The sequence below is a fragment of the Acomys minous genome, assembly GCF_964271855.1.
Source record: "Acomys minous genome assembly, chromosome: 8".
NCBI lineage: Eukaryota > Metazoa > Chordata > Mammalia > Rodentia > Muridae > Acomys > Acomys minous.
In genome coordinates, this window is record NC_140489.1 from 26,537,680 (window position 1) to 26,550,129 (window position 12,450).

At 40.7% G+C, this 12,450-nt stretch overlaps 1 pseudogene across 1 annotated transcript; it reads right to left on the reverse strand.

The window, feature by feature from the left end:
• Positions 1 to 11,057: 11,057 nt before the first annotated feature.
• On the reverse strand, positions 11,058 to 11,663 carry LOC311603238 (high mobility group protein B1-like; annotated as a pseudogene). Its single transcript has one exon. The product of its transcript is annotated as a high mobility group protein B1-like (transcript).
• Between the last annotated feature and the right edge of the window lie 787 nt (positions 11,664 to 12,450).

Below are 12,450 nucleotides of genomic sequence, written 5' to 3' on the forward strand. Positions count from 1 at the left end.
CCCAGCACCATACCTGTCTGCACTCTGCCTTGTTTCCAGCCATGATGATAACAGGCTAACCTTCTAAACTGTAAGCCAGCCCCAATTAAATGTCTTCCTTTATAAGAGTTGCTGTGCTCATGGTATCTTTTCACAGCAGCAAAACCCTAAATCATTTGTCAACATACAACCTTAGTAGAACCATAAGAAATCAAGTTTCAAACACTACAGCCTCAGTGTTAAACCACTGTAACAACAATTCAGGTTTGTGAAATGTCCTTCCTATTCTCTTCTTGCCCAAACATTGTAAATACAGAATTTTGGGGGGCTGGGCATTGAATCTATGACCTTACACATGTTAAGCAGACACTCTTCTGTTGAGATCCATTGCCAGCCCCCTTTATCCTTCAAGATGAAGCCTCTGTAGCATAAGCTGGCCTTGAACTTGTGATCTTCTCGCTTCAGCCTCCTCTGGGGTAGTTATGATTACAGGTCAGCACCACCAGGCCTAGCTATCACGGATTCTTTCAAGTCTCCTCTTTAACAATGGCTTTGAGTATGCTTCCTATTCGCTTGTTCCAGTCCATGTAAATCCTGGAGCCCTTGCGTTTTATAACCTTTGAGTATCTACCTCCAAATCTGCCATTACCTACAACTATGCTATGTATACTTCTCCCAAAGAAATCATTTATTTCCTTCTTTGCAGATTTAAACGCTTAGCTATTTCTGCCAAGGCCACACTTGTATTCCCATTCCTTCCTAAAAGGTAGAAAATACCATTGTTACATATACAACAAGCATCAATGTATCAAACTGAAAGTTCGAGAAAACATTATAACAATATGTGAGCTGAGTTTACATATAAAATGTACATTTCATAAATAGTTAAACTGTTCTCTCAAGGTATAACACATCTTCAATGCAAAATAACCACTGAAATTGGCAGTGTCCACATGCAATTCCATGAGTGGCTGTTACCTTACTAGAAGGGAGACCTGAATTTCAAACTATGTTTTCATTGAATGTTCCTGGAGGATACAGTGCCTTGTAAAAGCTATGAAGCTTAGTGTATTTTATTCTTTAAATAAGAATTTTAGCAATGCAAATTACAGTGTGAAGACTGTTAGACATATGTTCAAAGTATCAAAATCTTGGAAATTCTTAGAATACCTGGAGATACTGATTTAATGTCTCTAAATCTTAGGGACTAACATGCCAGGAACTGAAAATACTGAGAAACATTGTTTGTTTGTGTTTAAATTGTGTGTGATAATTTTAAGTTATATCATTGTTTACAGATAAGCATACTTGGGGGGGGTCTTTAAAGAAGATATAAAGACTCCACTTCCTTACACAAAAATAACAGACTTCATAGAATTGTTACAAATACTCTTAGGAATGCTTGTAATAAAAATATAGTGTTTTCTAACTCGATTATTTTCTAGAAATAAATAGCATAGTAATCATGGCCGTGTTATTATCCTAATGAACACTATTTACACAAAGACTAGAGAACACAGAAGCTAGCCCTGGCCTTTCAACCCCTAGAGCTCAGTAGGAGACTTCCAGATAGACCCTGAAATAAAATTAAACTTGATAGTGCCATCTTCACTTGCCTTGTTCTCTTATCAACCACTGCCTGTAGCCCTCATGACCTGTGCTCCCAAACACTTCAGGATTGACAAAGCAAGCTCCTGCTGCTTTGGAATGAGGGTTTCCATGACCTGGAGTTCCAACAGAGGAGCTACAGTACCCATAGAGACCCTTGGGTAGAATCACAGCAACTGCCAAATGGGTGTCTCTGTTTTGGGGTGATCCCTTTTCACTAGGAGAGCACTGCCAATGACAAGAGAAGCTCTTTGTGAACCAAAAGGGGATTTTGCTAAAGAGAGCACTTTGTTTCAAAGGACTCTCTCACGATCTGAATACCTAAAGCAAAGCCAGTCTGGGGGCAGGTGTGGGCAGGGTGAGAAGGATCCCCAGAGGGGACCTGTGTGTGCATTCATGTGTGTGTGCATATGTCTGTGCATTTAAATATTAATGTGAATGGAAGAAACTTCTTCTTCTATTTCCAGAAAAAAAATATATTTGCTCACACATACAATAAACACAACGACTTCCCCCAAGCTTCTGTTAATTCCTAGTGTCCCTTACACTTGATTATGGCTCATTTGTATTGACCGTAAATGATGTAAAAATGAACAACAATAGAAATGTCAAGAAATCTACTCATCATAAGTATTTTGTGAGTCTGGGGTATTCTGAAGAGGACCCAGAGTTGTCTGCCAAGGACCCCAATTATTTTAAGCATTACTCTTTCCTTCCCAGGCTGCTGCATGAGCCTCCAGATGCCTCTCTCCTCTCTAATCCACAGTTCCTTTACAGTCCTAAATATCCAAGTGCTCAACACGCCCGGTAAACTAAGAATTCTCAAATTGTTCAGTATACTCCTTTCTCAAAAAGTGTACTTAAGTACCGTCAGAATTCCAGTTGGGTTGTTGTTTCATTTGAACAAAGAGCAAATGAGTAATTCAAAGACCCTCTACTCTTCCCCCCATGTCTCTACCCAGGCACAGGTCAAGAGCATCCTTTCCTCCCTACACCTGCCTGTCATACAGATGAAACTACAACCATACTTCTAGGGTCCCCTAGATAGTTCTACAACTGCCACACCTAATGACCCTGCTCAGCTCTAAGAAGACCAATAGGTATTTGCTCACGTTTCATAAATGAGAGAAGCACTTCTCTCAGAGGGGAAATGATAAAAAGAGGAGCTAGGAAGTGGTTAGGAACACTGAGGAATGGAACCCAAAGAGCAACCATTTCAGCTGTGTTCTTAGTTCTATAGTCACAAAAGACAGAGGGAGCCCCAGGCTCTTTATTATTATTATTATTATTATTATTATTATTATTATTATTATTATTATTATTATCATCATCATCATCATCATCATCATCATCATCATCATCATCTTTGTTCATATTTTATTTTTTCCATTTTATTGAAAATAAATTATTTTATTATACAACATATTGTGATTGTAGTTTCCCCTCCCTCTGTTTCTCCTAATCCCTCCCCACCTCTCTCCCATTCAGATCTACTTCCTTTCTGTCTCTCATTACAAAAGAGATAACAACAAAACACAACAAAATGAAATATATGATAAAATAAAAACCATCACATCAGAGTTGGACAAGGCAACCCAACAAAAGGAAAGGAGTCCAAGGGAAGGCACAAGAATCAGACGCCCACTCATTCACAGGCTCAAAAGTCTCATAAAAGTACTGACTGAAAGCTATAATATATGCACAGATGACCTGGTACAGGCCTGTGCAGGCCCATGCAGGGCCTGTGATTGCTACCTCACTCTCTGTGAGTTGATAGGAGCTTTGGTTAGCTGACTTGGAGGAACTTGTTCTCCTGGTGTCCTCCATTCCATCCTGTCTGGCTCTTACACTGGGGGTGGGGGAGGGGCAGTACCCTAAGCTCTGAGTGGAGGGATTTGGTGGAGACGCTATTCTTTTTTTTTTTTTTTTTTTTTTTTTTTTTTTTGGTTTTCTGAGACAGAGTCTCTGTGTAGCCTTGGCTGTGCTGGACTTGCTTTGTAGACCAGGCTGGCCTCGAACTCACAGCGATCCGCCTGCCTCTGCTTCCCAAATGCTGGGATTAAAGGCATGTACCACCACACCCGGTTTGAGACTCCATTCTTTAGCCTGCATTTATTACATTCTTTAGTCTACAGTTTTTATTTGTCTCCTGGGTGTAAGCAGAAGCTTACGCTACCATTGTAGCTAATTGACCTGGGGCCCCTTGACACTAAAGTCTTCCCCATGAAAGCGGTGTTGCGGGGTAGGGAGTGGGGGGATGAGGGTGGTATTTGAATTAAACGTTAGCAAATACCTAGGAGTGAAAATGAAAAGGACTTGTTTAAGAGATTTCTCTTTTCATAGAAAAGACTTTCTTTTCTGAAAAGCACAGATTCATTAATAATAATAGTATATGGAATAAATGGAACAGATTCCTGTCTCCTTTTAAGCTTGCAATTAGTCTCTTGCTTTGATATGCAAACTCTAACCACAGAGGCACCCAGTTACCATTCCACCTTTATTGTCAAAGCTAAATTGGGTTGAAGTGATGGCTTGGTCATTAAAAATGCTTGCCTTGCAAGTAGGAGGACCTGAGTTGTATCCCCAGACCCAACATAAAAATGCCAAGCATGGTGTCCTACACTTGTAATTGCAGGACTGGAAAGGCAGAGAAAGATGGATTCCTTGAGGTAGCTTTTTAGCCAGTCTACATTGATGAACTGTAAGCCAATGACAAACTCTGTCACAAACACACACATACACACACACATACACACACATACACACACACACACACACACACACACACACACACACACACACACACAGCATGCATGCATAGATACAATTTCAAAAGAAATACAACACAGTAGTGTGCCTCTCTGTGGAAAACCTGATGGTGATCATAGAAACCATGGACACAGCAGAAGTTTTAGTGGCAGCTGGCATGGTAAAATCCAGAAAACAGTCTTTCCACTCAGAAAAGCATGTGTTTAAATCCTAGCTCTTCTAGACAGTGTCTCTGTGATTACAGTGACATAAGTCATGAAATCCCCCCCACCTCCTTTTTCTCATCTGTAAAATAGAAAGAAAGAATGACTTATCAGTCATTTGGGCATAGTGATTAAAGGCATTCAAAGACTTGAGAAATATGTTCAATAACAGATAGATAATATTAACACCATTACTATATCTTAATTAAGTACTGTCTTAAAGAACAGAGGAAACTATAAATATTAAGCACACATTTTACAATCATAGTAAAACAGAAGGAAAAAACAATAAAGTATTGCGATAAGGGAGAAGGTGGGTGGGCTTATACAAGGAGCCAACCTCTATGGAAGTTCTATATTTGGGCATCTTGCCCTCCAAATTGAGGGGAGGGGGGAGTATGGGAACAGACAAAGTAGGTATGTGTTGTTCCAGCAACATCCATTATCTCCAGACCTGTCTGTGATGGCTAGTGCTTCCTGGCTCTCTCCCACCAATATCACTGTTTCCTTTTAAATATATATCTTGTTGGGAATAGGGACAACTTTTCTCCCCAAGTAATATTTCCATGGCTCTCCACTCTGCCCCATCACCCTTACCCACAACTGTTATTCCCAGCCTAATTCCTCAATAGGAAATGGTGTGAAAGAGAGGGAGAAGAATGAGCAAAATGGTCTTCCATGCCCTTTCCCACCGTAAGATATAGTAGAAGAGAAGAAAGGTTACTGAAAAAAATGCAAAAGCTGGCACAAAGCTAAGCACATCAAACAAGTCGGAAGCATCTGCAAGGTATGGTGGCCTATTCAGAAGCTGGAGTTATGCACTGTGCTATTGCTACAGGAATAGAGCCAAGAACTAGTGTTGTTTTGCAATAAATTTTCATATGCAAAAATCATATTTATATACCCAGAAGGAAGAAAATACATTTCCAAGTATAAAGACAAAGAGCCCTTGTAACTCCCACCTTCCTTTGTTAGTGACATGATTCTTCTTTGTTCTGGAGTCTCCCAGAATGACACTGGGATTTTCCTGGTTAGCTTTAACTACCATTCTCCGTTTTTCAGCCAAACATCTTTAAAAAAAAAAAAAAAAAGTTTTGCATGTCTTGGAATAAACTTTATTGTTAGGTGTGCTTCCACCAAAACTGAAAAGTCGGGAAATTGTTTTATTCTTGAGCAGTTCCTTCCTTATTACCCCTACTGAGAATTTTAAGCATTCTCTCTATTAAAACTCAATCTGCTGCTTTAGAGGTTAATGATTAACTTTAATATGTCTGTGCCTCTAATTGTCATCAAGATTCTAGAATTAAATCAAATGTAATGGGAAGAATAGAATTAGGACAATCGGGCTCTAGTCCCAGCGCTACCAACAAGGTATCTGACCTTGGGAAAGCTTTCAATGTCTCTGGAACTCCATCTATAAAACAAGAAGGTTAGAAGATGCAGTCTTATAGTATCTGTGGCTCGAAAACTCTAGATTCCTAGAAACAAGGAGCCCTCAAGTTTTAAAGTTAACTGGTTTCTGGTAGTAATTTTCTTCTTACCTAACTTGGTGCACAGTTGGCTTTTGGGAGAGTGAAGAGAAGACAATGGGTCCTTCTCCAGCAGTGAGCAGCGAGGCTCAAAGAAGACAGCCATGGGGGAGAGTGGAACAAGAAGGACAGAAGGATGAACTACGACTCTACCCATTCTCTTCTCCAGGAAAGAAAGCTGCAGTAACAACGGAAGACGGCAATATATATGCCAAGTTGTAGAATCCAGTCCCAAATCTATAAAACACATACCTGCATTTCAGGAAACATTGCAGAAGAGAGGCTAGGTAGGAAGAGTGTAAAAGCCAGAGGACCAGGGACTTTGCTGTGATATTGCATCTCCTTGTAACATCAGAAGTTATACTCACGACATCTCGCCAGCATGACCACGCAAACATGAGCTGAACAAGGCTAACACCAATAAACATGCCAACCTGGATCAGGGGGAAGCCCACAAGGCTTCAATCCTACACTAAGAACTGCAGGCAAGTAAGGAAATCTGGACATGGGAGAGGTGGCCCTCCCCGAGGAAGAGCACACCAATTGTTTGTTTGGTGCCAAATGGTCAGTCCTGAAAATATAATACAAGTAACATTATACGGACACAATAGGTTATATTTAGGAATATACAAGTATATGCAAATTCACATACGTATGCAAAACAAATGATGAAGAAGAGGCCATGAATTTTAAGGAGAGCAGGAAGGGGCATACGGAAAGGTTTGACGGGAGGAAAGGGAAGGGGGAAATGTTATAATTAAAATACAATCTGAAAAAATAAAATAAAATAAAAATCACTCAGTGCAATTTTTAAAAGGGAAGATGGGAATAATAATGAAGCCACTCAGAGCTGGGCCACTCAGGAAGGCCTTTGGAGTGTGTATCATCAACCATTGCCATGCGTTCGCCTGTTTCCTTTAACCTCATCCTGACTTCCTTTAAAACTGTACTGAATCACCTCTACATCTGTGCTTCATGGGGAAGCAAGAGAACATTGGCCCTCCAGTAGAAGCTTCTCCTGTGAAAAGAGAAAAAGAAACTGAAGAGGAAACAAATTTTCTGTTTGAGGAAAAGAAATGATCAGGATGGGAGCTTTATCTAAAACTGGTGGTGGCTGCTACACCTGTTAAAAACTAACAGTTTGCAAACCTTCAGATCTAAGAGGGAATCATCTTAGGCTTGAGAGGCAGCCACAAGCTAGAGGAAAACTGAAGTACACAATGTGCTTTGGGTTGTTGCTTTTATGTGTGTGCTTTCGTGTCCCCTAATGGAGTCTGTTTTTAAAATGTAGGAAACAGGCACTGAACTTTCTGGCTCAACAGTTGACAGCCTTTGGCGAGAGAAGTCTCTTTCTCTTTGTTGTCAGGTTTCTTAAGGGAGGTCGAGGTGATGCTAAAAGCCTAGGTCAGGAGTTGATTCATCTGAGGGCTTTATCAGGTACGATGCTTTCAAAGCCAATGGGTCGTGGTTTCTTTTCTATGAAATGAGATAACACTCAAGAATATAGATTGACTGCCTATAAGCAGGGTCACCGTAATTCTATTCAGGCTCATGTATTAATGCAGATGGGTCGTGTATAAATGTAAAGGTTATTTATTCTTAAAAAAAGGACAGGGCACGGATTTCAAATAGCCAATTGCTTCTTTAGTCCCTCCTTGCCTTTTCCAGGGATGTGTGGGGGCGGGGATGGGGTGAACTGTTTTGGAAATTACAGTATGTGAGAAAATTCCATTTTCACTGTCATGTTTCTTTGGTGTCCTGTGCTTATATATGAGCTGAGTTCATGAACCACCTCTCTGGGGCATATTGCCCTAAGTCGCATGGTGGCAGCTAATTTATGACTCATGTTTTTTCTTATTAATAAATCGTCAAAGTAAAATGCTTAAACCAAAATGGCACGTGTATGTCTGTCCATGAATACACCCATCTTCCATGTAGATTAGAGAATATTGATTGTATTATAGTTGAGCAAATGCCCCAGTGTTCAAGATTTGTTCCACTCCTTCCTGAAATGAAAGAGTAGACTTCTCCCTCCCACCTGGGTAGGGAGCTTGGCCACGTGACTTCCTTTGTACCTGAGAATATGAGAGGACACCATGTCACACACCTTTGAACCCAGTCTTTAAATGTACTTGCCTAGTCTTCGATGGCTACGTGTGCCTCTGACCTGCCTCTTAAGAAATCCTGGCCTGAGGTACCCACTGCTCCTTCACCCAAGGCACAGAACAAAAATCACCAGAACAAACTTGAACATCTACAGCCTAGAGCACAGTTGCTGTAGCTAACTGCACTGACCTGTGAAGAAAATAGCAACGGTTTGTTGTTGTAAGGCTGGCGTGGGGAGAGGGAAATGATTGTTATGAAAATCACTTCAGCAAAAACTGACAGGAACAAAGAGTTCTTCTAGAAAAATATATACAGCAACAACATAAACAACTTCAAATTAAGTGTTAGACATCCATGCTTTTTAAAGGCTTTATTGCCATATATTTGTTATACCTAATAATAGATTTCATTACACCTTCATGTACATATACATTTCAGTCTGTTACTCCCTCTGGTTGCCCCACCTCCATGTCCCCCACTTCGCTCCACCACTAAGATTTTGTCATTCATTAGTTATTTCAAGCCTTAAAGTTAGCCTGGATCTTCTAAAGGATTTGCCTTGATCTCTTTCCGGTCTTACACTTTGCCTCTCCAGCCTTGCTACTCACCTTTCCCAAATCTCATCTTACCATATGTTACAGAGGATGAGTCAGTTTTCTAGGTCAGAGATCTAGCAAAATAAATGGTCCTCTCCTGTGAGAAAAGCATCCTTACAGAAGAGTAGCATAATGTCTGTCTCACCATACTGTCCCTCTGTGTCACACACGCACATGTGGATACATTAAGTAACATGATGTTCTAATGAAAGACAGGGAATGTGTCAAGGGATCCCTTGAAGTCAGTTTATAATCTCCTATCTTCTCTGTGCACTCCTTTGACTGTCTGTCTCTGACTCTGTCTCTCTCTCTCTCTCTCTGTGTGTCTCTGTGTCTCTGTCTCTCCATCTCTCCATCTCTCTGTGTCTGTCTGTCTGTCTGTCTGTCTGTCTCTCTCTCTCTCTCTCTCTCTCTCTCTCTCTCTCTCTCTCTCTCTCTCTCTCTCCCTCTCCTGCAAAGCTACTATCTTCCTATGGCTATGAGGAATATGATGCTATGTGCTACCAATTAGCAAGGAAAGTTCTCTCCTGTTTCCCCTTAAAGTTCAAATTCCATTAAGCAATGAGTACTTGGCCATCAATAATTAAAACCTATCCCTGGGAAACACTCCCACCAAAGAAGCTAACAGCACTGCTCTCTGAATAATAAAGCAGAAAAAGATTTTTCCAAACCACAATGATTTTCTTTTTATATTTTCACAACCCTCCAAGGAAGAACAAGCAGCCACTTTAGCAAGATCCCACAGTAATTCCATGCCCCTAGGTAGCATGATTGCCACAAAAAAAAAAAAAAAAAACCCTCTGGTAGCTTTGCCCAGTGTCAGCCAAGTACAAATAATGTATCGTTTTTTTAAAAATATATATATGGCATAATGGCTTTTGGAATGTAAAAGCCACTTGAATTTGATTCTAAGCAAGAAGAATGTGTGTCATTTTCTAATCAGAGGGTGCAGCTCTGATCCAGCCACATCACCACCACCCATTTCCCTCCACAACCAGGGAGCAGGGTAACAGGGAGAAGAAGTAAATTGTTGACCTCTGTTGTACACAAAGGATTCCAGAAGCATGGATGGTGAAAGCCTCTTATGCCTAAATCTGTTGAACTTCTTAACGGCACCTGGCTCCTAAAATCATGAAAGCATAAACTAAGCTCTGGAGGCGTGGCTCCGTGATTAAGGGCAATGGCTGCTCTTCCAGAGGGCCCCAACTTCTCACAGATGCTAATCACTTCTCCTTCTACCCAACTAAACACTTTTTCTTTCTCTCTTTAGACAGCAGACAGACAAAACAGAGAGAAAAGAATTCAAGAAAACACACACACACACACACACACAAATAAAATAAAATAAAAAACATGAAAACACAAAATTGGAAGCTATAGTATACAAGCAAAAGACCAATAAGGAGAAAAAGTGCCCAAACAAAACAATATGAGACCAAAAGTCTACAAAAATACCATTGATATTATTTTGTGTTGGCATCTACTGCTGGGCAGGGGGCCCACCCTTAAGTGTAGTTGATATGCCCACTGAGACTCCATTGGAGAAAACTCCTTTTTACTTTGCAAGCAGATGTCAATTACAGATAGCTTTAAGAGAGCTTTTTGGTTTTGGTTTTGTTATTTTAAGTGAGGGCATTGTATTAGTATTTGCATCGATGTGACTACAGTACCTGACAGGAACAAGTAAGGAAAGACTTCCACTAACTTAGGGTTTCAGGGAGTCTCAGTCCATCACGCAGGAACCCACAGTCTTACTAGAAGTCGTATCTTGGACCTTCTTACAGGGTCCTTTCTGGAATGTGATGGAGACTGACTCTGCTGGTTGAAGCTGTCTCTATAATTTAGAAGAGGAAATGCTACCCAGTATTTTTTTATTTAAAAAAATTGTTATTTATTTGGAAGAATTCAGAATGTCAACAAAACAGCCACAGCTTTATTTATTTATTTATTTATTTTGCAATTACACAGTGGCATTCAGTTAACAGAACAACAATTATCTTCTTATAAGCTGCATCACAGACAACTGAAGATGAGAAAGAAACAAAGCAAAAGGGAAAAAAAACAGAACCAAAAAAGACAAGAAAACAACAACAACAGCAAAACTCCTACCTGCCCCATATATAACTAATTCGTGTTGTGCACCAAAAAGAACCTGCTTTAAACTTCCATGCCAATTTACAACCCCAGACTGTACCAGGAGTGTTAAAGCTTTATAGACAAGGAAAAAAAACTGTGCTAGAACCAACTTATTCATCATCATCTTCCTCCTAATCATCTTCCTCTTCTTTCTCATCCTCCTTGTCCTGTCCTCATCATCTTCCCCTTCCTTCTTTTTCTTGCTCTTTTCAGCCTTGACCACCCCTTTTTTTGGTTGCATCGGGTTTTCCTTCAGCTCTGAAGGCGGCAATATCCCTTTCGTATTTCTCCTTCACGTTGGCAGCCTTCTTCTCACAGGGCCGCTTGTCATCCGCAGCGGCGTTGTTCCACATCTCTCCTAGTGTCTTTGCAGCATCACCAATGGATAAGCCGGGGTGTTCTCCCTTGCTTTGGGGGCGGTACTCAGAACAGAACAGGAAGAAGGCCGAAGGAGGCCTCTTGGGTACACTGGGGTCCTTGAACTTCTTTTTGTCTCCCTTTTGGGAGGGGTTAATTTCTTTTTCGTAACAAGCCTTGTCAGCCTTTGCCATGTCTTCAAATTTCCTCTTTTCTTTAGCAGACATGATCTTTCACCTCTCTGAGTACTTCTTGGAGAACTGTGAGAAGCTAACAGAAGCATCCGTGTGTTTCTCCTTCTGCTCCTCCCGGCAAGTTTGCACAAAGAATGCATTTGAAGACATTCTGCCTCTCGGCTTCTTGGGATCTCCTTTGGCCATGTTTAGTTGATTTTCATCAGCAGCGAGATTCAGAGTCACCTAGTGTCCGTTCACCTCGCGCTTGCCCCCGGCGCTGTCTCTATGGAACTCGATGTACGGCAAAGGCTGTCGCTGTTGAGTATCATACAGGAAGAACAAAAGCTAGCCAAAAACAGAGTCAGCAAGTGACAACGTGAGAATGCTAACGTTGCCTGATGACCCTGAGAGAGGATTTCCTTACAGTCACTTTTCAATCCGTTTTGTCCCGAAGAAAAGTAATGAAAATACATACAATCAATAAGCAGGGGTTGTATTTTTATGATCTTATATTGCAATTGATTTACTAAATCACCATGTAACCAACTTCACTTAATGCCTTAATAAGTAGTTAATTCTCCCACTAGGCAGCCAGGCCTGCGCACGAACACATTCTCTCATGGCAACGGTGATGCCGCTCTGCATTCAAAAATGGCCTCTAAGTGTCTGAGAAAAACATAAGCAAAGCAAGTAAGGAACTGTGGCGCCAAAATGGATATCATAAGTTTTCCAGTTCAAAAATACTTTGCCGCACGTATGACCAATTAGATATTCAGTTGTATCTATGCCCTTGAGCTTGTTTTTGGTTTATTTGTTTGTTTGTTTGTTGTTTGTTTCATGGGGTTGGGAAGCCTCACACAGTCCAAGCTGGCTTTGTAAACATGTAGCTAAGGATAAATAACCTTCATTTCTGGAAACTTCTGCCTCAGTCTCCCAAGTGTTGAGATTACGGTATGTGTACCACTGTCTTATTTTGATTCCTGTTATGTTC